Source organism: Phyllobates terribilis, unplaced genomic scaffold (genome assembly GCF_046119375.1).
Source record: "Phyllobates terribilis strain yellow unplaced genomic scaffold, ASM4611937v1 Scaffold_10__3_contigs__length_209671492, whole genome shotgun sequence".
Classification (NCBI taxonomy): Eukaryota; Metazoa; Chordata; class Amphibia; order Anura; family Dendrobatidae; genus Phyllobates; species Phyllobates terribilis.
The window spans coordinates 146,712,911-146,738,920 of NW_027362770.1; the positions used below are offsets into that span (position 1 = coordinate 146,712,911).

The following is a 26,010-nucleotide window of genomic DNA, read 5'->3' on the forward strand; positions in this document are numbered from 1 at the left end:
CACCTTGCAGAGTCCTGCATTCATATGTTTTTCTCATACCTGGCAACTATTAGGAATTCTCATCTGAGAGCAGCATGCAAAACTTTCATGTAGGCTGTGCCCCTGTCCATGCCCCATTTCCACCCCCTGAATGTGCTTTTTTGCTGGTCACTCCCCTTTCTAGGTGCCTTCCGAACTTTCCAGAAGGGTTGGAAAGCATGCATTTTGTAATGGGATAAACCTACTGAATGGACCTAAAGGGGTCAAAGTTCATGAAAGTGTGTCTTCGGAGAAAATTTACGGGCATCCCTTGAGTTTTGGGTGTGAGGTAAAAATGTCCCAACAATGGGTACTGAAATGTTTGAAAACATGGTTTTAGATAATAGAGTGAGAATTAATCAAGGGTTCCTGATTTTACACACTCGTAACTTATCAGACCTAGAAGAATCGTCAAATATTGGACTAAATCCGGCCATACACATTAGATGGCTGTTGGCTGAACGATGCTTCGGCCAATCGGTCTGCTGACAGCCATCGCAGGAGAATCTCTCATACACAGGAGCGCTAACTTGGCCGAGTGCTCTTGTGCTCTCTATGAGAAACCCACCAACTGGAGAACAATGCAATTGACAGTCTGAAGTTGGACATGCACAATCAATATCTCTTTCGACCATCAGTTGGCCAGGGCGACCATATACATTAGACCATCTGCTGAACCCACCGATATCAGCAAGTTCGGCCAACATAAATCTAATGTCTAGAAAAGGGAAGAAAAAAAAAAGAAGAGGAAAAGAATCTTTTCAGATGGTCCTCACATCTTTGTTTTTTTACGCTCTCAGAAAACCCAGTGCCAGGACAATAGTTCACCTGCTGTCACATTCGCTGATTGCTTGCTGCCTTCCCGCACATGCATTCCTACTTTACAATCCGGCTGCCTATAAAAGATTTAACAGTCATGGAAATGTAATTTTGAATCCTCTGCTGCACATTTTTTTCCACTTAGGTAACAATCCTGAGTCATCACCACAGTCAATACCAGTGAAGGAACACGTTCTTACGTAAAAGGAACAATGAATTCAAGAGGATTAGGAGATGTGATCTGCCAAACAGTTCATAATGAAAACTTTCTGCATGAAAGAAGGAAAAGTAATGGGAACAAAAAGAAAACGCTACAGGCGACATCCTACTAAACTATGGTAAGAAATGGATCCAGGGCGAGGTAAAGGGTAACATAGGGGCAATCTTTGTAGATGCTTTGACCTTTGGAAAGGCAATAGAGAGTGAAGAACTAGCTTTCATGGTGCCTAAGGTGGCCCAAAGGCTTCTCTGCCTCATAAGGAGACACCAGAATTATATATGGTTGGTGGGGGGCTTTGGAGCTTTAACTTATCTCTTTGATGACAGATAAAACTAGACAAAATGTCATATAATCCTTACTTCTCATCTAGCACAGCATATTCCATACTAGGACTCTCTACTGTGACATCTGGAATACTCTTAAAAAAAATGGAGACCAACTGGACTCATGGAAGACCTGGCAAGTCGGCCAGGTGGCTCATGAACCTCCCACAAGGCGGAGTTCTCCTGACATTTTTTTTGCCTTGGCATCCAAAAGCTGAATTCTTGCCCCTTAAATCCAGAATTTATATGGCAGAAAAAGGGCATGAATGGGGTATAGCCTACAAAAAAAGCCAAGTTCTGTAAAAAGAGAGGCATTTTTATGGGAAGAAGAACTCAAACATGAACCAAACTTTTACTCAGAAAGCAGTAAAAGTTGGCAAGTTTGGCATTCCATTGGACAGGGGACCAGCCGAAAGATAGACTTTGGAAGTTGCATAATCCAACGTCAGAACGTCATAACCCGTCAGAACAGGTCATCAATTTTTTGGGGGGTTCCAATTAGGCTACAACAAAGTTTGTGGCCTAGCTGGCAAAGGAACAGACACCAAGTAATGGGTCACCAGGGACTTGCACTGGGTCACAAGAAGTTGGCACAGAGACATTGCCTAAATAATGGAAAATAATGGCTTTAGTTCCTACTACCTGCCTAGCAGTAGAAGTATATTGTCAGTAGTGACCAAAAGAAGGTAGTCATGACAAAATAATTCTAAACTCAGACATTTGAAGGAGAGTTTTTTTTTTGTAGTGTTATCTAAACAGGTAGAATACTATGTGTTGGTTTTTACTTTATATATTCCCTGTAGAGACTTAGACCTAACTGACTCGTGAACTTTATTCTACGGGATAGCGAGATGAGAACGTTACTACCTTTATAGAATAAAAAATATATATTTGGTACTTTTGCAAAATACACTTAAAAAAATATTTTTGTGTCTTTGTGTCTCCACATTCTCAGAGCTATAACATTTTTTTACATTCTTTAACTTTATTACTTATTTTTATTAGGGCTCGCTTTCTTGCGGAACGAGCTGTAGTTTTTATTGGTGTCATTTTGAAGTATATACAACCCTTTTGTCACTTTTTTTGAGAGCTAGAATGAATAAAAGATAGCAATTCTGCCATTGCCTATTCACAACATTATTCCATTTTCAGGATACAAATTGTGGGAATTTTATAATAGATCATTACAGACACAGCAATGCCAAATATGTGAATATGAGTACTTTCTGTATTTTTTTAATTTTATTTTTACTCATAAAATGTTTTCATTTTTTTATTATTATTTTTTATTGGTCATAAGCATATTTTTTTCTTTTTATATTTTTTAATACTATATTAATATTTGAAAAAAATATATTAGCAGTATTGGTTGTCCATTAATTGCTTGTATTTTATTTTTTTTAATACTTTATTGATTTTTTTTTATTTTATTAGCAGTATTGGAAGTCAATTAATTCCTTGTATTTTATTTTTTAATACCTTATTGTTTTGTTTTTTTTTATATTTTATTAGCAGTATTGGACATCCATTAATTGCTTGTATTTTATTTTTTAATACTGTATTAATTTTTTTTATTTTATTAGCAGTATTGGACATCCATTTATTGCTTCTATTTTATTTTTAAATACTTTATTGATTTTTTTTTTTAAATGTATTATCATTATTGGACTTTGCTTATATAACACTGCAAAAGGTCTCAAATTCTGGCCTTCATTTGCCCGCATTTATTATTTACCCAGACCTTTTTTTAAGAATTGGCGTAAACCTATTAATTTGAGCCTGTGCAAGGGGATTTGGAGATCTGTATCAGAAAAAAAAAACACAGAAAATCAATGTAGAGCACTAAAAATAACCCAGCGTTAAAAAAAAAAAAGTACATTTGACTGAAACGTCTTCATAGTCACATGATCTCTGGGGATAGTGTTTCTCCTTGTGGAGACCTCCAGCTGGCGTAGGGAGCTTTACAATCAAGGGCAATACTCCGTGGGACAAAAAAAAAAAAAAGTAGCGCTAATTTACATAGTTATATGAATGTCTTTGGGTAAAATATTCATGTGGTTCCATGAACACAATACCAATTCAGAAAACCGAGATTGATGCAACGTCCCTTTTAAAATGTGAATATATGAACGTGTAAAAAATATACAGTAGTGTTCAAAATAATAGCAGTCCAATATGACTAACCAGATTAATCACTGTTTTTGGTATAAATTATCTTACCACATGTCAAACAATTTACCAGTTGGTGCAGTAGATTCCACCAGACTCCGCATTCATGATCTGCAGGTTTTTGAGTCTGTGTATTTGAATAATTAATTGTGTTTACAATAATAGCAGCGTGGAGTTCAAATAGTGATATCAATCATTCTGTGAAGAAACAGGTGTGGATCAGGTGGACCTTATTTAAGGGTGAAGCCAGCACACGTTGTACATGCATTTCTCCTTGAAAGCCTGAGAAATATGGGTCGTTCGAGACATTGCTCAGAAAAACAGCGTATTTTGATTAAAAAGTTGATTGGAGAGGGTAAAACTTATAAAGACAGACAATGATAAGCTGTTCAGCTAAAATGATCTCCAATGCTTTAAAATAGAAAACAAAACCAGAGAGACGTGGAAGAAAACGGAAGACTACCATTGGATGGAAGAATAGCCAGAATGGCAAAGGCTCAGCCAATGATCAGCTCCAGGATGATCACAGACAGTCTCAAGTTACCTGTGAGTACTGTGACAGTTACCTGTGTGCAACTAATCTCTTAGCAAGAAGTCCCCGCAAAGTCCCACTGTTAAAAGAAAGACCTATACTGAAGCAGATACAATTTGCCAAAGAACACATCAACTGGCCTAAAGAGAAATGGAGAAACATTTTGTGGACTGATGAAAATAATATTCTTCTTTTTGGGTCCAAGGACCGCAGACAGTTCGCCAGATGACTCCCAAACTCTGCATTCAAGCCAGAGTACACTCTGAAGACAGTGAAGCATGGTGGTGCCAGCATCATGAGATGGGCATGTTTCTCTTACTATGGTGCCGGACCTATTTACCGCATAACAGGGATCATGGATCAGTTTGCAGATATTAAAATACTTAAAGAGGTCATGTTGCCTTACGCTAAAGAAGATATGTCCTTGAAATGGGTGTTTCAACAAGACAATGACCCTAAACACCAGTAAACGAGCAAAATCTTGGTTCCAGTCCAACAAAATTGAGGTTATAGAGTGGCCAGCCCAATCTTAATCCGATAGAACTATTGTGGATGCCGTTTCTGAGGCAAAGCCAACAAATGCCAAAAGATTGTGGGAGGTAGTCAAAGCATCCTGGGCTGGAATAACAGGTGACAGGTGACAGAAGTTGGTTAACTCTATGCAACATAGATGTGAAGCAGTTCTAAAAAACTGTGGGTATACAACTAAATATTAGGTCAGTGATTCACAGGAATGCTAAATCCTCAAAAAAAAACAACTACATATTGTGAGTTTGTAAAGATGAATGCAGACACTGCTATTTTTTAGAACAGCCCAATATTCATTTTTTGTTATTTTCTGTAAATTAGTTAAAAATTATATATATTTCTCTTCATGTTTTGAACTTGGAAAACAGTGTGAAATGTTCCCAGTGCATGGAAATTAAAACTAGTATAAAGATTTTGTGCTTAACTCGTGTTTTTGAACACACTGCTATTATTTTGAACACTACTGTACATGTATAAAATATTTAGAAATAAAAATGAAATATATATAAATATATGCATAAAATATCCATATATAAAATAATTCGAAGAAAACATATTTAATATATATAAATATATGCATAAAATATCCATATAAAAATATATATAAAAAAAATAATATATATAAATATATGCATAAACTATACATATATAAAATATTTAGAAAAAATATTTAATATATATAAATATATGCGTAAAATGTACAACTATAAAATATATCATAAACTAAAACAACAGAACACAGCGGTAGAACAAGTGCAGATAAAACCCACAATAAACAATATATAGAATATACTGAATACAATGCAGCCAGGGATAAATTAAATGGAAATTGAAGGCACCGCTGAAGTACAATTCAAGTGCGGAGCGTGGAAATGGCGCTATGGTGCTTAAACAAAAGAGGTCATTTAGAGGTGATAGAGATGGTTAACTCCATTCTCATGTCACATATTAAATGCAGAGACAGACTCGTACATAGAGGGGCGCTGACATCGGACGGACGCATATAGGTCAATCTACACACGAAAAACAATAAACTCCGTAAAAGTAAATGAACCCAAAGAGCGCAACGTTAATTAGCGTTGCTCGTTTAGAATCGCAATGAAACAAACTAATCACCGCGCGCTCGTTAGATGGTGACAAGGAACGATGGGTTACTATGCATTGAGGGAGATGATTAACGTCGACTGTGACATAATCCCTCCAAAATAAGAGCAAAAAAAAAAAATCACCGGCGTCAGCAGATCGCACGCCACTATCGGCTTTGCTATTGTTAAGCCGTTCTTCTTACTGTGTGAAAATACGAAAAACACTTATTTCAAGGTCATTTTTTTTTTGCAAAGATGTCATGATAGGATCACTGGATCAGGAATAAGCTTCTGGGGGGGATTCCATGTGTTGCCTCGAGCAGCTATGACCTGTTTCCAAGTGCACTTGTCACCCAATAGCCATGAGAATCCAACCGAAAAATAGTGACAGCAACTAAATTAGGATTTATTTTCTTGCCTCATTAAAGTAGAGATTATTCAAGTTTGTGTGCAAAAAAAAAAGTCGCAACTTAAAAGTGCAACTCATTTGCACATAATTAGAGACTTCTGTAAATTACTTGCCGCCTTCTGTGGCCAATTTATCACACAGTTTGAAGCAGAAATTTAGGTAAAACTGAAATGTTGCAAAATTTGTGCGCGAATCGTTATGCAAAAATTTTGCGACTTTTGCAGTTTTTTTTATTACACTAGCTTTGCCAACTTTTTAAAAAATGGATGAAAGAGAGAGGCCAACTGCGGTCATTGGAATTTAAGATATAAAAATAGCTTAAACTATAACATAGTGCCCGATTCATTATTGCATTTGCACATTTTTTGTTTAGTGCAGGCATGTCAAACTCAAATACACAGAGGGCCAAAATTAAAAACTTGGGCAAAGTCAAGGGTCAACCTTGATATTAAAATATATGGTGGCACATAGTCCTCCATGCAATATAATGGGCCCCACATAGTCCTCCATACAGAATAATGGCCCCACTTAGTCCTGCATACAGTATAATGGGCTCACATAGTCCTCCATACAGAATAATGACCCCACAAAGTCCTCCAAACAGAAAAATGACCCCACATAGTCCTCCATACAGAATAATGAGCTCCATAAAGTCCTCCATACAGTATAATGGGCACCACATAGTCTTCCATACAGAATAATGGCCCCACATAGTCCTCCATACAGAATAACGGGCCCCACAAGTCCTCCATACAGAATAATAGGTCCCACATAGTCCTCCATACAAAATAACGGGCCCCACATAGTCCTCCATACAGAATAACGGGCCCCACATAGTCCTCCATACAGAATAATGGCCCCACATAGTCTTCCATACAGAATAATGGCCCCACATAGTCCTCCATACAGAATAATGGCCCCACATAGTTCTCCATACAGTATAATGGGCCTCACATAGTCCTGCATACAGAATAATGGCCCCACATAGTCCTCCATACAGTATAATGGGCTCACATAGTCCTCCATACAGCATAATGACCCCACATAGTCCTCCATACAGAAAAATGAGCCCCATATAGTCCTCCATACAGAATAATGAGCCCCACATAGTCCTCCATACAGAATAATGGCCCCACATAGTCCTCCATACAGTATAATGGGCCCCACATAGTCCTTCATACAGAATAATGGCCCCACATAGTCCTCCATACAGAATAATGAGCCCCATATAGTCCTCCATACAGAATAATGAGCCCCACATAGTCCTCCATACAGAATAATGGCCCCACATAGTCCTCCATACAGTATAATGGGCCCCACATAGTCCTTCATACAGAATAATGGCCCCACATAGTCCTCCATACAGTATAATAGGCCCCACATAGTCCTCCATACAGAATAACGGGCCCCACAAAGTCCTTCATACAGAATAATAGGTCCCACATAGTCCTCCATACAGAATAACGTGCCCCACATAGTCCTCCATACAGAATAATGGGTCCCACATAGTCCTCCATACAGAAAAATGGGCCCAACATAGTCCTCCATACAGAATAATGGGTCCCACATAGTCCTCTATACAGAAAAATGGCCCCACATAGTACTCCATACAGTATAATGGGCCCCACATAGTCCTCCATACAATATAATGGGTCCCACATAGTCCTCCATACAGAAAAATGGGCCTCACATAGTCATCTATACAGTATAATGGGCCTCACGCAGTGCTCTATACAGAATAATGGCCCCACATAGTCCTCTATACAGTATAATGGACCACACATAGTCCTTCACACAGAATAATGGCCCCACATAGTCTTCCATACAGAATAATGGCCCCACATAGTCTTCCATACAGTATAATGGGCCTCACATAGTCCTCCATACAGAATAATGGCCCCACATAGTCTTCCATACAGTATAATGGACCTTACTAAGTCTTCCATACAGTATAATGGACCTCACATAGTCCTCCATACAGTATAATGGGCCCCACATAGTCCTCCATACAGAATAATGGCTCCACATAGTCCTCCGTGCAGTATAATATACCCCACATAGTCCTCCATACAGAATAACGGGCCGCACATAGTCCTCCCTACAGAATAATGGGCCCCACATAGTCTTCCATACAGAATAATGGCCCCACATAGTACTCCATACAGTATAATGGGCCCCACATAGTCCTCCATACAATATAATGGGCCCCGCATAGTCCTCCATACAGAATAATGGGCCCACATAGTCCTCTATACAGTATAATGGGCCTCACACAGTGCTCCATACAGAATAATGGCCCCACATAGTCCCTCTATACAGTATAATGGGCCCCACATAGTCCTCCATACAGAATAATGGCCCCACGTAGTCCTCCATACAGAATAATGGCCCCACATAGTCCTCCATACAGTATAATGGGCCTCACATAGTCCTCCATACAGAATAATGGCTCCACATAGTCCTCCATACAGTATAATGGACCTTACTAAGTCCTCCATACAGTATAATGGACCTCACATAGTCCTCCATACAGTATAATGGGCCCCACATAGTCCTCCATACAGAATAATGGACCCCACATAGTCCTCTATACAGTATAATGGGCCCACAAAGCCCTCCATACAGTATAATGGGCCCCACATAGTCCTCCATACAGAATAATGGACCCCACATTGTCCTCCATACAGAATAATGGGCTCCACATAGTCCTCCATACAGAATAATGGGCCCCACATAGTCCTCCATACAGTATAATGGGCCCCACATAGCCCTCCATACAGAATAATGGACCCCACATAGTCCTCCATACAGTATGATGGACCCACAAAGCCCTCCATACAGTATAATGGGCCCTACATAGTCCTCCATACAGTATAATGGGCCCCACATAGTCCTCCATACAGAATAATGGGCTCCACATAGTCCTCCATACAGAATAATGGGCCCCACATAGTCCTCCATACAGTATAATGGGCCCCACATAGTCCTCCATACAGAATAATGGCTCCACATAGTCCTCCGTGCAGTATAATAGGCCCCACATAGTCCTCCATACAGAATAACGGGCCCCACAAAGTCCTCCATACAGAATAATAGGTCTCACATAGTCCTCCATACAGAATAACGGCCCCCACATAGTCCTCCATATAGAATAATGGGCCCCACATAGTCCTCCATACAGAATAAAGGGCCCCACATAGTCCTCCATACAGAATAATGGGTCCCACATAGTCTTCCATACAGAATAATGGCCCCACATAGTACTCCATACAGTATAATGGCCCCCACATAGTCCTCCATACAATATAATGGGCCCCACATAGTCCTCCATACAGAATAATGGGCCCACATAGTCCTCTATACAGTATAATGGGCCTCACACAGTGCTCCATACAGAATAATGGCCCCACATAGTCCCTCTATACAGTATAATGGGCCCTACATAGTCCTCCATACAGAATAATGGCCCCACATAGTCCTCCATACAGTATAATGGGCCTCACATAGTCCTCCATACAGAATAATGGCCCCACATAGTCCTCCATACAGAATAATGGACCTTACTAAGTCCTCCATACAGTATAATGGACCTCACATAGTCCTCCATACAGTATAATGGGCCCCACATAGTCCTCCATACAGAATAATGGACCCCACATAGTCCTCCATACAGTATAATGGGCCCACAAAGCCCTCCATACAGTATAATGGGCCCCACATAGCCCTCCATACAGAATAATGGACTCCACATAGTCCTCCATACAGTATGATGGACCCACAAAGCCCTCCATACAGTATAATGGGCCCTACATAGTCCTCCATACAGTATAATGGGCCCCACATAGTCCTCCATACAGAATAATGGGCTCCACATAGTCCTCCATACAGAATAATGGGCTCCACATAGTCCTCCATACAGTATAATGGGCCCCACATTGTCCTCCATACAGTATAATGGCCCCATATAGTCCTCCATACAGAATAATAGGCCCCACATAGTGCTCCATACAGAATAATGGGTCCTACATAGTCCTCCATACAGAATAATGGGTCCCACATAGTCCTCCATACAGTATAATGGGTCCCACATAGTCCTCCATACAGAATAATAGGCCCCACATAGTGCTCCATACAGTATAATGGGCCCCACATAGTCCTCCATACAGAATAATGGGTCCCACATAGTCCTCCATACAGAATAATGGGTCCCACATAGTCCTCCATACAGTATAATGGGCCCCACACAGTCCTCCATACAGTATAATGGGCCCCACATAGCCCTCCATACAGAATACTGGACCCCACATAGTCTTCCATACAGTATGATGGACCCACAAAGCCCTCCATACAGTATAATGGGCCTCACATAGCCCTCCATACAGAATAATGGGCCCCACATAGTCCTCCATACAGTATAATGGGCCCCACATAGTCCTCCATACAGTATAATGGGCCCCACATAGTCCTCCATACAGTATAATGGGCCCCACATAGCCCTCCATACAGAATAATGGACCCCACAAAGTCCTCCGTGGGCCAGAGTTTGACATGTGTCCCCTATGGTTACAGGTTGAGGAGAGCAGGACCCGGGAGCATGGACTGAGACGCCGGCGTGTGATCGCTGCGTGGCAGTAGATTCTATTTGAATAACGCAAACTTTATTTAACTAAGGCTTGAATTTCACAGCTCTAGATATCCAAGGCTTTGGGGCACAGTCCTCATCAAAGTGCCTAGCGACACCCCTGACTTGCGGGCCAAATATAATCACATCGTGGGCCAGAGTTTGACATGTATGGTCTAGTGTTAGGGACATGATTCATTAATGCAATAACGCCAGAATACTGGCATAAATCGCTTTGAAAAGTCACAAAGTTTTTACAACTTTTGGCGTTTTCACATCAGTTTCACTACGCTCCACCAAAATTGATGGAGCTGGGGTGGGCCAGGGGAGGAACAGGGGCATGATGCCAAATCTCACCTAATTCATGATGAGCTGTGGCGTACCTCACACCAGAAATCTTACTTCAGTCCCTGACTAGAGTAAGATTTGTGGAAAAGCACAAGAAGAAGGAGAAGTGCTTGCTATTATTCAGACCTGCCTGATTTAATAAGGGTATGTGCACACGTTCAGGATTTGTAGCAGAAAATTCTGATGTGTTGGCAGGAAAAACGCTGCATAATATAGAAGCATTTTTACTGTGTTTTTGATGCGTTTTCTTACATTTTGTTTTTGCTGCGGAAGCCTTTTTCAAAGTCTATTTTATATGTGTTCGCCTATTTTCTCTTTATGTTTATCATTGTGGGCGCTGTTTGGGGGTCTCCAGATGTTTTTGGCTGATTCATCAATTGCGAGTTTTTAAAAAGTCGCAAAATTATTTCTGTAAATATATTTCAGTCCCTTTATGTTCACTGTAGTCTTATAAAATATAACTTTTATTGAAATAATAAATTAAAACACTATAGGTAAAAAAGCAGAGTAACACAATGGAGGACAACATGTATAGAAGTAAACATACACTAAAATATATATTGCTAAATATGCTTTCGACGCCCCCTGATAAAGCTAGGGTGAAACGCGCGTTGGGGCACCAGGACCACATGTTTCAGCAGTCTTTTTCCATTATAACTTGTACATGCTTTACTATTGTTCATTTTTGGACATGTATTCCCCTACTACGGTACAATATATCGTCATTAGAAAACATATTCCATTTATAACTTTATAGGCATAGGGAAGCATATTTTGTTACTAAGCAATATATATTTTAGTGTATGTTTACTTCTATACATGCGGTCCTCCATTGTGTTACTCTGCTTTTTTACCTATAGTGTTTATATTTATTATTTCAATAAAAGTTATATTTTATGAGACTTCAGTACACCATATTTCGCATTGTTGGTAATTATTGTCATCAGGTGTGTCTCACTTGTTAATACCCTATATCCTAATATGCTCAGGTATATTGGTCCTAATTAGTCCCTTTTTGTTCGCCTGGAATTTGGGGCAAATTCTGCGACAATTTAGCAATCCATGCGATTTTTTTTGTGCTAAGATGCCACAAAAACGGTTAAAGACAAAAATAAAGAACATTTTGGATTTCGCCTAAGATTCATGAACCACTTGTGACATTTTGAAGAATTTGGTACCTATACACATCAACAAGTAAAAAAAAAAAATTGACATAAAGGTCACGTTCACACATTCAGTATTTGGTCAGTATTTTAAATCAGGGGCCTAAGAGAGCGGTATATGGACTATAACTATAAAGAAGTCATACACCATCTCTTAAGATCCTGCACTATATATATAACACAATGGGACATATTGATTAAAAATGTATTACAGTAAGGCTATATTTGTTGCCTACAGCGACCAATCACATCACAGCTTTCATTTCATTAACTGCTATGAAAAAATGAAAGGTGTGCCGTGATTGGTTGCTATGGGACAGATTTATCAAAACGATCATTTTGGCCCATAGCAACCATTCAAACCTCAGCTTTCATTTCTTAAACTGCTCTGGAAAATGAAAGCTGTGCTTTGATTGGTTGCTGTGGACAGTTAATGTCCCAGGGTATCTTAAGGGTATGTTTACATGGGACGCATTATAAAAGCTGGTCGAATTCAGATGTCTGTGAAACACGGTCCATGTACAGACAGCGATATACAGACTGGCCTTGGGTCTCTGAGCATGAGCTCAGCGGCCTCATAGGCAAATAGGAGGCTGCTGAGTTTGGGTCCAGAGAACCGTGACCAGCAATGGTGGACATAGATGGAAGGGGGCCCTGTGTAGGAACAGTACATGGGCCCCCTTTTGTGTCTGTGACAGGAGCTGCTTGCTGATTTGAAGGTGGTCGTGGCCTCCTTACCTCTTGGGCCCCTGTGCAACTGCACACGTTCCATCAATAATATGTCCGCCCCTGGTGACCAGTGCGTACATACTCAGACCGTGACATACAGATGTCTGGGGTAAAAGTCGCTAATCAGCCCCTTAGTCTGATTAGCGACTTTTACCATGACACAGGTCGTTTAGCCTAAGATTGCTGTTTGCCGCTGCTACATCACAACTTTAGGCCACGTTCACACGTTCAGTATTTGATCATATTTTTACATCAGTATTTGTAAGCCGAAACCAGGAGTGGAACAATCAGAGGAAAAGTATAATAGAAACAGGTCACCACTTCTGTATTTATCACCCACTCCTGGTTTTGGCTTACAAATACTGATGTAAAATACTGACCAAATACTGAGCGTGTGAACGTGGCCTTTAAGGTGTTATCAGGTTACTTTTATAGAGCTTCTCATAATTTAAGACCATTGTTAACTGAATAATTAGCTACTATATTTTGCATAGTAGCTTTCCAATGAACCAACAAATTATAAGGGATTACACAAAACAGTGCCCCTCTTATCCATAGGATGTGTCACGCATTACAACTTATCCCCCATTCAGGTGAACAGATCTGAGCTGTCATACCAGACAAAACCTAATTTCTGAAAAATATACAGATCCTTCTTTTTAAAGCCCTTTAAATGGAGTATTTAGTTCCACTGAGTTCACAGCAGCATGACCCTTTGAGTTCAGTTTGAAGGGTAACTTACAATGTGGAGGGGTGGACGCAACACCCTATAATCAATGCCATATATGCACGATCCCGCAAATATACAAAAAAACCCTACAAGGAAATTTTTAATCCAATTGTATCTAAGAAGGCTGTAAAATATCACGAGGTTTACAGCCGACACTGTGTGTCTTGTTAGCACTTGTATAGTTTGGCCACTTTCAAAAGAGAACTCTGGAAACTGGAGTTTTTCATTGCAGTTACTCATAATGGAGTTATTCGGACCACTAAGGCAGGAGGTGAATGTTTGGGTAGCTTGCTAGCAATAGCAACCAGCAGGGGGCACCACATGCTATTGTGTATTGTCGGTCATTATATATTCTCACAACCAACCACACTTTAAAGTGGAAGGAAGGTGACAGCAAGTTCATAGTGCTGGGGTGTGGACTTTTCCAAGGATTAGTGTTGAGCGAGTATGTTCTGTCCGAGTATGCTCGGACGAGCTCCGAGTATTTATAGCTGCTCGGTGATATGGTTGAATCACTCCCGTGTGCATGATTTGCAACTGTTTGACAGTTTTATTACATGTGAGGAATGTCTATTTCTTACACTTTCATCACATGTAATAAAACTGTCAAACAGTTGCAAATCATGCACACGGGAGCGATTCAACCATATCACCGAGCAGCTATAAATACTCGGAGCTCGGCCCGAGCATACTCGGCGAAAGGGTTAATAGAACATACTTGCTCAACACTAGCAGGGATACATACACTTTTAGACATATAGGTCTTAATGAGAACTTGTCAGCACGTTTTTACATATGGAAGCAGTGATATGGCGGTATAGGCCCTTGTCCCCCAATAAAAATTATACTTTTTTTTTTAGAGAGATCCATGAGAAATCTACAATAGAATCCATATGTAAATCAGGCTGGGGTCGTATATGTGCACTTGGGTTTCTTGCAATGACTTCCACTGCACTTCCAGCTTAATTTGCATATGGCTTCTACTGTGGATGTTTCACGACTGTCATATCGCATCTCTTAAAAAAACAACATCATTTTTATTGGGGACAAGCACCCAAAGTGTTCCCTTTAATGAGGCAGTGCTACAGTTTCCTGAACAAATACAGTGAAGCTAAACTAGCGCTGCAGCCCCTTCATTCTCCGAAGTGGTGAGGGTCCTAGAAGTTGGATCTCCACTGATGCCCTAACAGTTTGGCATCATTTTACAAAATAGGAATACCCTTTAAATTTATATGGGTTGTCCATCTTTGGGGACAAGTTATTATTTATCTCTTAGTTAAGGGGGTTTTCCCACAAACAAAGTATTTTTTAATTAATGGATCTTGGGATAATAAGAAGTTCCACAATTGGATGCGCTTAAAAAAAATGTTCCTGTGCTGAGATAATCTTATAAATGTGCCCCTGCTGTGTACTGTGTAATGGCTGTGTCTGACCGTGCAGGGACATGGTCTGATCATACCACATCTCCTGGGCAGGGGAGGAAGCAAAAGAGTATACAGACATTACAGCAGGGGATCACAGCTGATTCTTTTGTGAGGCAAAAATTTCCCTGCCTGTTTTTAAACAATGTTTTACTTAAAAGAAAGAATCATTTGAGATCCCATGCTGTCCTCTCTGTATCCTCTTTTTTTGCTCGCCCCCCACCCCGCCCAGGAGATGTGGTATGATCAGACTATGTCCCTGCACGGTCAGACACAGCCATTACACAGTACACAGCAGGGGCACATTTATAAGATTATCTCAGCACAGGAACATTTTTTGTAAACACATCCAATTGTGGAATTTAATATTATTCAAAGATCTAGTGATTAATACGTTGATTAAAATTAACTTTGTTCGTAGGAAATCCCCTTTAAATGAATGTAATTGGGGCATAAAATAGTTTTTGCACTTGGGTTTCACTAAAAAAATTTCACCATTTGCCTTCTATAGCCTCTGTGTTGTACTGTCTGTTGAAGGCTGCGGAATGAGTTAACTGAGAATCTGTCAGTCACCCTACTGTGATGGTCTGAAAGGTTTTTTTTAACCTTTATCTGTTCTTTTCTGAACTTTTCTCAGCAGATTTATGACCACAGACCACATCAAAGAATCCGTAAAAGCAAAATGGTGCAAACATTTTTATTCAACCCAATTGCAAAAAAATGACTTTTAGCCCCAAATACATGTATTTAAGTAAAAAAAAATGTGGACAATCTCCTTTAAGTGATTTTTGGGTGCTGCAACAATAAGGTGTCCCATAGACTTTGAATAAAGAGGCAGAGAGAATGGCCCAGCCACCCCATACAACGTCTTCTGGCTGATTTTCAGTGGAGGTCCCATTTGTGACACCCAACCTTGAGCTAACAATTATCACCCATTGTGTGCAGAAATACCAATTTAAGAAATAAAAGACTGACGGTATAGTTGGTACCAATATTCCCTACGATGAGTCTTTGGCGAATGCATATTTTTTGAAAAATTGCAAGTAACCTATTTTACTTAATGGGTGCACAAATGGTGCTGAAAATCTCAAAAAAATCATCATGGGAACGTAGCTCTATAAGGCACCAGGTCCTAACTTTCAACCCAACCTGGGATAATATCTCCAAGGAGTTTGTATCTTCCTCCATGTTCCCCAATTTCCTCCCACATCCTAAAACCATACCTCTAAATCTACTTTTCTTAAATTGTCCCCATTGAGCGCTTATTGCATTTAAGATACAGAAACTATTGTGTGAATAGGCACTGACTTGTAGAAATATAATCTGTGTACGACGCTATGGAATATGTTGGTGCTATGAGTGAATACGGTTGCAGTGCTATCCTCATGGTTTAGTTCCAGAAAATTTGGATCAAACTTTGGACGTCAAAGATCTTTATTCCTCAGTCATGAAACCCTAACAAAACTAACGGAACTTTCCAAAAGTCCTAAATGAGGCGAATAATACAGAAGGTGCAAAAAAAACAAAAACCCCATTACTGGGACAGAAGCTCTGCTCATATTTACCTATCTAACTTAATAGGATTTGCAAATAATTGAATATCCTTCAACTGCACATTTATTAACTCCTCGCTCTATCAGGCCTGAGCTCTAATGTATTTGTGATATTCTTCATCATCAACCCCCCCCTAAAAAAAGTGAATGCATTACTGAAAAAGAAGTGCTCATGATATTATATATTTATAGATTGAAGGGGATGAGAGGGGGGGTATATCCCTTTAAGTACAGGAGAATATTCAGCATACAGATAAGGCCTTCATATCCTAAGGATGCCTTTTGGTATTCACTCTTACCCCCCTCCCTCAGTAAAATACACAAGCAAAGTGGATATGATGCTGTAATAGACATAGGCAGATACTATGCATCACACCTACCTGTATATATATATATATATATATATATATATATATATATATATACATATATATTATTACATGCTTATTATAAACCTTCCCTGCAATCCTAAGCATCCCATCATATTGTGCATGCAACACCTGCCTGCTGAGCAGATACAGATGTATCATGTCAATGTATCACCATGCATCCTCAATAACACCCCTATACACCCCCTTCAGCCCCCCCAAAGTTGCACAAGTCATGCACAGATCTACAGCCCCCAGACCCATTACACATTGCAGATTGTTACAATGTTACTTACCACCCCCAAAGAGAATGAAAAAAAGATCCAAACAGATCTCAGAGGATCTTCACCAACCAGGAACAATCAATCACACAGAATTCCAAATATTTACACTTATAAGAAAGAATGTATCAAAAATATTGAAAAAAACAAAATACAAATAAAAAAATCTATAAAATAAACAAAAAAAAAAGGATACAAAATTGGCAGATCAGTCAGGGCTGTGCTGTAGATCCTGCTCGGGCAGAGGATGCATAGGAGAAATGCTCAGAGCACACTGCAACACGTGAGCTGGGGTAATAGTCTCTCCCTCCAGATCCTCATTACCCTTCTGATAGAATAAGGTTACTGAATGATCTCACATGCATGGAAGGAAAAAAAAAAAAAAAAACATCTATTGCATTATTCCCAGAGCCGTATATGGCAGAGACTCGTCACACAGCCCAGGCTTCTTGTATGGAGTGTCTCTGCCTGCTCTGTTTCTATGGATATAGGCTGTCAATCAAGCAATGCGCTTCTGCTCCGCACAATACGGTAATGGCTGCCTGGTATAGGGGATGCAGGCAGAGCAGGGAAGGATGCACAGAGCAGGGTTATGGGGGATGTAAAAAGGAAAGGGCTGGGGTAAGGGGGAGCAGAATGTGGAGGTGTGCAGATATTTGTCTGTATGTGAGGGGGCTGTGGGAGCACAATGATGCAAGGAGATGGGGGTGCAGTGTGGGATTGGGGATTTGCTGGTGAGGGGGATGTGTGCAATGGGCAGATGAGCTGTGCCAGGGTGTAAGATGTTATGTGCCAGCATCAGAGGACTGCTGCATGCAGGTGAGATGATAGATGGTGCTGCACTGGGGTCCTACAGCTGGGAGGATGCTTTAATGATGATGTATATGGTGCTGTACTGAGTATATACAGGTGAGATGATGTATATAGTGCTGTACTGGGTATATACAGGTGAGATGATGTATATGGTGCTGTACTGAGTATATACAGGTGAGATGATGTATATGGTGCTGTACTGGATATATACAGGTGAGATGATGTATATAGTGCTGTACTGGGTATATACAGGTGAGATGTATATGGTGCTGTACTGAGTATATACAGGTGAGATGATGTATATGGTGCTGTACTGGGTATATACAGGTGAGATGATGTATATGGTGCTGTACTGGGTATATACAGGTGAGATGATGTATATGGTGCTGTACTGAGTATATACAGGTGAGATGATGTATATAGTGCTGTACTGGGTATATACAGGTGAGATGATGTATATGGTGCTGTACTGAGTATATACAGGTGAGATGATGTATATGGGGCTGTACTGAGTATATACAGGTGAGATGATGTATATAGTGCTGTACTGGGTATATACAGGTGAGATGATGTATATGGTGCTGTACTGAGTATATACAGGTGAGATGATGTATATGGTGCTGTACTGGATATATACAGGTGAGATGATGTATATAGTGCTGTACTGGGTATATACAGGTGAGATGTATATGGTGCTGTACTGAGTATATTCAGGTGAGATGATGTATATGGTGCTGTACTGGGTATATACAGGTGAGATGATGTATATGGTGCTGTACTGGGTATATACAGGTGAGATGATGTATATGGTGCTGTACTAAGTATATACAGGTGAGATGATGTATATAGTGCTGTACTGGGTATATACAGGTGAGATGATGTATATGGTGCTGTACTGAGTATATACAGGTGAGATGATGTATATGGTGCTGTACTGAGTATATACAGGTGAGATGATGTATATAGTGCTGTACTGGGTATATACAGGTGAGATGATGTATATGGTGCTGTACTGGGTATATACAGGTGAGATGATGTATATGGTGCTGTACTGGGTATATACAGGTGAGATGTATATGGTGCTGTACTGAGTATATACAGGTGAGATGATGTATATGGTGCTGTACTGAGTATATACAGGTGAGATGATGTATATGGTGCTGTACTGAGTATATACAGGTGAGATGATGTATATGGGGCTGTACTGAGTATATACAGGTGAGATGATGTATATGGTGCTGTACTGGGTATATACAGGTGAGATGATGTATTTAGTGCTGTACTGGGTATATACAGGTGAGATGTATATGGTGCTGTACTTGGTATATACAGGTGAGATGATGTATATGGTGCTGTACTGAGTATATACAGGTGAGATGATGTATATGATGCTGTACTGAGTATATACAGGTGAGATGATGTATATGGTGCTGTACTGAGTATATACAGGTGAGATGATGTATATGGGGCTGTACTGAGTATATACAGGTGAGATGATGTATATGGGGCTGTACTGGGTATATACAGGTGAGATGATGTATATGGGGCTGTACTGAGTATATACAGGTGAGATGATGTATATGGGGCTGTACTGGGTATATACAGGTGAGATGATGTATATGGGGCTGTACTGAGTATATACAGGTGAGATGATGTATATGGGGCTGTACTGGGTATATACAGGTGAGATGATGTATATGGTGCTGTACTGAGTATATACAGGTGAGATGATGTATATGATGCTGTACTGAGTATATACAGGTGAGATGATGTATATGGTGCTGTACTGAGTATATACAGGTGAGATGATGTATATGGGGCTGTACTGAGTATATACAGGTGAGATGATGTATATGGGGCTGTACTGGGTATATACAGGTGAGATGATGTATATGGGGCTGTACTGAGTATATACAGGTGAGATGATGTATATGGGGCTGTACTGGGTATATACAGGTGAGATGATGTATATGGGGCTGTACTGGGTATATACAGGTGAGATGATGTATATGGGGCTGTACTGGGAATATACCGGTGAGATGATGTATATGATGCTGTAGTGAGTATATACAGGTGAGATGATGTATATGGTGCTGTACTGAGTATATACAGGTGAGATGATGTATATGGTGCTGTACTGAGTATATACAGGTGAGATGATGTATATGATGCTGTACTGGGTATATACAGGTGAGATGATGTATATGATGCTGTACTGAGTATATACAGGTGAGATGATGTATATGGTGCTGTACTGAGTATATACAGGTGAGATGATGTATATGGTGCTGTACTGGGTATATACAGGTGAGATGATGTATATGGTGCTGTACTGAGTATATACAGGTGAGATGATGTATATGATGCTGTACTGAGTATATACAGGTGAGATGATGTATATGGTGCTGTACTGTACAGGGGCAGACACAGACTGTAGTGGGCCCCTGTGCAAGAAATTTTTTGGGGCCCCCCCTCCCTTCATAAGGCAACAAAGTTATGTAAACATAACCCCCCCATGTGCATCTCTCACCCCCCCATGTGCAGCTCTCATCCCCCCATGTGCAGCTCTCATCCCCCCCATGTGCATCTCTCATCCCCCCCATGTGCATCTCTCATCCCCCCATGTGCATCTCTCATCCGCCCATGTGCATCTCTCATGCCCCCATGTGCATCTCTCATCCCCCCATATGCATCTCTCATCCGCCCATGTGCATCTCTCATCCCCCCCATGTGCATCTCTCATCCCCCCATGTGCATCTCTCATCCCCCCCATGTGCATCTCTCATCCCCCCCATGTGCATCTCTCATCCCCCCCATGTGCATCTCTCATCCCTCCCCATGTGCATCTCTCATCCCCCCCCATGTGCATCTCTCATCCCCCCCATGTGCATCTCTCATCCCCCCCCATGTGCATCTCTCATCCCCCCCATGTGCATCTCTCATCCCTCCCCATGTGCATCTCTCATCCCCCCCCATGTGCATCTCTCATCCCCCCCATGTGCATCTCTCATCCCCCCCCATGTGCATCTCTCATCCCCCCCATGTGCATCTCTCATCCCCCCCTATGTGCATCTCACCCCCCAGTGCATCTCTCATCCCCCCCATGTGCATCTCTCACCCCCCCCATGCATCTCTCAGCCCCCCCACTCCTAGTTAATTAATTGTATTTAAAAAAAATAAAACTTGTTATACTTACCCCCATGCGATCCCTGCAGAATCCTGGCGCTCGTCCACGTCGCTGCCACCAGGTTCTCCTGACGTTCGGCCATGTGACGGCGCCACATACATAGCCAACAGCTTTTGTTTAGGCCAAAACATTGTTAAAGCCGCCACCACGATAAGGTAGACTCTTCTGGCCGTGCCCTACTCTAACCTATTAAAATTTTCTTAAAATATCCAATACTCTTTTTAGATATATTTTTATTTTGTTTTCTTTAAGGGAATGTGTCATATACATTTTTTTTTTAAATGATCAATAATACCACATACAGGGAATACCGCCACACCATGACCAGACCACATATTACCACAACATAGTGACCGAATAATACCACACAGAAGGGAGAAAAACTGCCACACCATGACCAGACCACATATTACCACCACATTACTAATATTACCACCACATTACTAATATTACCATAAGTGTCATTATACACGGGAGCTCTATACATGGTATGTATAATGTAAGTGTCCAGGTAATCTAGTGATCACCAGTGACATTATACACAGGAGCTCTGTATATAGTGTCAGTGTACAGGTAATACAGTGATCACCAGTGACATTATACACAGGAGCCCAGTACATAGTATATAGTGTAAGTGTACATGTAATACACTGACTCACTGGTGACGTCTCTAGGTGAAGTCCTTCAGCTACGCTTTTCTCCTTCATCCAGCACAGACCGCCATCACGTCTTCCAGCCAGGACTCGTCTCTGCATAAAATAACACAGTTATCTAGAGCACATTCCCCAACTTCTACATTACGCAGCTGAATACAGACGTGCATCCACCATCAATATATGGTTAGTTATTATGCAACCTACCATTCCAAATATAAATTGTAATCCACCACGGTGCCCCCATTAACTGTAAATAGGCACTTAATATATAATTTAATTATTAGAACCTCTACTCTTTCCGCCAATTTGTTACCAGTTACACTCCTGCATCCGCAACGCCCCCTACTCTATACTTCCTGCTCCCCGCATTCATTATTTACATGCAACCCCCTGCCCCAATTCATTATATCATGTCCGTGCTCTCCCCACCCCATCATCATTTATAATTTACTCTCCCCCACCCCACATTCATTATGTGCAGCTCATTATCCCCCTACTCCCAATTCCCCATGTGCAGCTCTTATCCCCCCATGTGCAGCTCTCACCCCCCCCATGTGCAGCTCTCACCCCCCCCCATGTGCAGCTCTCAACCCCCCCCATGGCAAGCTCTCAACCCCCCCCCCCATGGCAAGCTCTCAAACCCCCCCCCATATGCATCTCTCATCTCCCCCCATGTGCATCTCTCATCTCCCCCCCCACATGTGCATCTCTCATCTCCCCCCCCCCACATGTGCATCTCTCATCTCCCCCCCCACATGTGCATCTCTCATCTCCCCCCCCCACATGTGCATCTCTCATCTCCCCCCCCCCCACATGTGCATCTCTCATCTCCCCCCCCCACATGTGCATCTCTCATCCCCCCCCCACATGTGCATCTCTCATCTCCCCCCCCACATGTGCATCTCTCATCTCCCCCCCCACATGTGCATCTCTCATCTCCCCCCCCCCACATGTGCATCTCTCATCTCCCCCCCCACATGTGCATCTCTCATCTCCCCCCCACGTGTGCATCTCTCATCCCCCCCCACATGTGCATCTCTCACCACCCCCCCATGTGCACCTCTCTCATCCCCCCCATGTGCACATCTCTCATCCCCCTCCCCCACATGTGCACCTCTCTTATCCCCCTCCACCACATGTGCACCTCTCTCATCCCCCCCCACATGTGCATCTCTCATCTCCCCCCCACATGTGCATCTCTCATCTCCCCCCCCACATGTGCATCTCTCATCTCCCCCCCCACATGTGCATCTCTCATCTCCCCCCCCCACATGTGCATCTCTCATCTCCCCCCCCACATGTGCATCTCTCATCCCCCCCCACATGTGCATCTCTCATCTCCCCCCCACATGTGCATCTCTCATCTCCCCCCCCCACATGTGCATCTCTCATCTCCCCCCCCCACATGTGCATCTCTCATCTCCCCCCCCCACATGTGCATCTCTCATCCCCCCCCACATGTGCATCTCTCATCTCCCCCCCCACATGTGCATCTCTCATCTCCCCCCCCACATGTGCATCTCTCATCTCCCCCCCCACATGTGCATCTCTCATCTCCCCCCCCACATGTGCATCTCTCATCTCCCCCCCCCACATGTGCATCTCTCTCATCCCCCCCCACATGTGCATCTCTCTCATCCCCCCCCCACATGTGCATCTCTCACCACCCCCCCATGTGCACCTCTCTCATCCCCCCCATGTGCACATCTCTCATCCCCCCATGTGCACATCTCTCATCCCCCTCCCCCACATGTGCACCTCTCTCATCCCCCTCCACCACATGTGCACCTCTCTCATCCCCCCCACATGTGCACCTCTCTCATCCCCCCCCACATGTGCATCTCTCATCTCCCCCCCCACATGTGCACCTCTCTCATCCCCCCCACATGTGCACCTCTCTCATCCCCCCCACATGTGCATCTCTCATCTCCCCCCCCACATGTGCACCTCTCTCATCCCCCCCATGTGCACATCTCTCATCCCCCCCCACATGTGCATCTCTCACCACCCCCCCATGTGCACCTCTCTCATCCCCCCCATGTGCACATCTCTCATCCCCCCATGTGCACATCTCTCATCCCCCTCCCCCACATGTGCACCTCTCTCATCCCCCTCCACCACATGTGCACCTCTCTCATCCCCCCCACATGTGCACCTCTCTCATCCCCCCCCACATGTGCATCTCTCATCTCCCCCCCCACATGTGCACCTCTCTCATCCCCCCCATGTGCACATCTCTCATCCCCCCCCACATGTGCATCTCTCATCCCCCCCCACATGTGCATCTCTCATCTCCCCCCCCACATGTGCACCTCTCTCATCCCCCCCATGTGCACATCTCTCATCCCCCCCCACATGTGCATCTCTCATCCCCCCCCCCACATGTGCATCTCTCATCCCCCCCCCACATGTGCATCTCTCACCCCCCCCCACATGTGCATCTGACGCGCCCCCTGGGACATATTCCTTTTTGAGGGGAATACCCGGCACCGGATCAGATGGGGGGGGGTTGTAGTCTCCGAGCGGCTGTGACCCGGTCCCGTGCCCAGGGCGTCAAGCTCAGTGTTATGTGGCAGCTTTATAGATGTTACTAAAGTTCTTTTGTGTCGACTACGCCACCCGTTGTAATGCGGTCACTGTGGCCGCCGCTGCAGCAGGGTCCGCTGAGGCTGATGGTGGGTGCGCAGCTTGGTGGGATAACCCCCAACGGGAGGGGTATAGCCTCAGAGGGGACAGGCGCAGAGGATGGGGGTTGTGATGGTGCGGTGCAGCCGGCAATGAAGACAGACTCGGGTTGTGCAGTTAAGGGTGTTTACTTACTGCAGATGTTGTACTGGTCACTCCAGCTGCTAGTGACCACCCGAGCCGTGCTGCGTCCACCAGGTCCTGGATCCAGCCAACCCCCAAACAAGTCCGGAGCGTGGCCCTGAGCTCTCCCTCTGTCCTTTCTTCAGCCGTCCCCACCAGTGATTCACCTAGGTCCAGCTCCCTCGGGCCTTCTGTTGGGACACCCTTGGCCCTGGGTTCCCTGACCCTTCATGTGGTGTGCCTTCGGGGTGAATGTGGTGGGTGACCGTGGCAAACGCTGCCCACGATCTCCGGTCTCTGGCTAGGGATTGTTTTTGCCCCCACCAGCTTGGGTTCCGGTACCCTGATGCTGACTCCTCACCCGGTGCTCTAATTTGGGTTCTTGGGTCCCTTCAGTCTTCCCCCTCTGGGTCTTTCTCTGCTCCACTCTCTCTCTCTCCAGGGCTGCTGTTTCCTTCTCTCTCCTCTCCAACTCACTTTCTGCGTCTGAACTTGTCCTCTGCAGCTGACTGACTCTCTGCGTCTGACCCTGATTCTAGTTGGTGCCCACCTTATATATCCCTCTATGTGTGAGCTCAGGTGACCAGCACCCAATGAGCTCCTATCACTACCCAGACTGCTCCCCCTATCTGCCCCTACACTACATGGGATGTACCACCCCCCCTCCCACTCCAGCCAGGAACAGGCTCGGTTGTACCTGCACATTTCTAAGTGGGAGTACCGTCGGCCTGCTCCTCTGAAATGGGATGTATGTAGTGCATGCAGTCTATCTGAGCTCAGTTCCACACTCCATCCTTACCCGGGAGTGGAATATCACACCTCTGGGTTGAGGTGCAATACCCCTGTAGCAGCCGAATCCTCAGGGTGCTACATTCCCCCCTGGTAAATCACAGCACGTCCTCGGGCTGTAAAGACAAAAACACCAAAACATACAAAATTTTTCATATAAACATATAAAACATTATATATATAAAACTTTTTTATATAAACATTCTCGTAGACTTCTCTTGTCTCTGGTTCCTCCTCCGGACACTGTGCACCGTGTGTCCGGGAAAAGTGCGACAGTCTCTTAGAAAATCTGGTTTTCTATAAAACCGGTAGGGGGCGCTTTAGGACGCGCAACTATATACAGGGAAAGTTGGCCGCTCTCAGTCCTCGGCCAGGTAGAGGGAAGGGAATGGCTGCTCACAGTCCTCAGCCTGTAGGATGAAGGGGTTAACGGGTAACAG

General features: G+C 43.0%; 1 protein-coding gene across 5 annotated transcripts in view; it reads right to left on the reverse strand.

Moving 5' to 3' along the window:
* ANKS1B (ankyrin repeat and sterile alpha motif domain containing 1B) overlaps positions 1-22,077 on the reverse strand; it is a 158,698-nt gene extending 136,621 nt beyond the window's left edge. The window contains exon 1 of one of the 5 annotated variants that reach the window (XM_073649897.1): positions 21,977-22,077. The gene's annotated coding sequence lies outside the window, so the exon portion shown is untranslated. Of the gene's footprint in view, positions 1-17,332; positions 18,011-21,976 lie in introns of those variants that run through there. The other 4 variants (XM_073649899.1, XM_073649896.1, XM_073649901.1 and 1 more) reach the window with 4 other exon arrangements.
* Between the last annotated feature and the right edge of the window lie 3,933 nt (positions 22,078-26,010).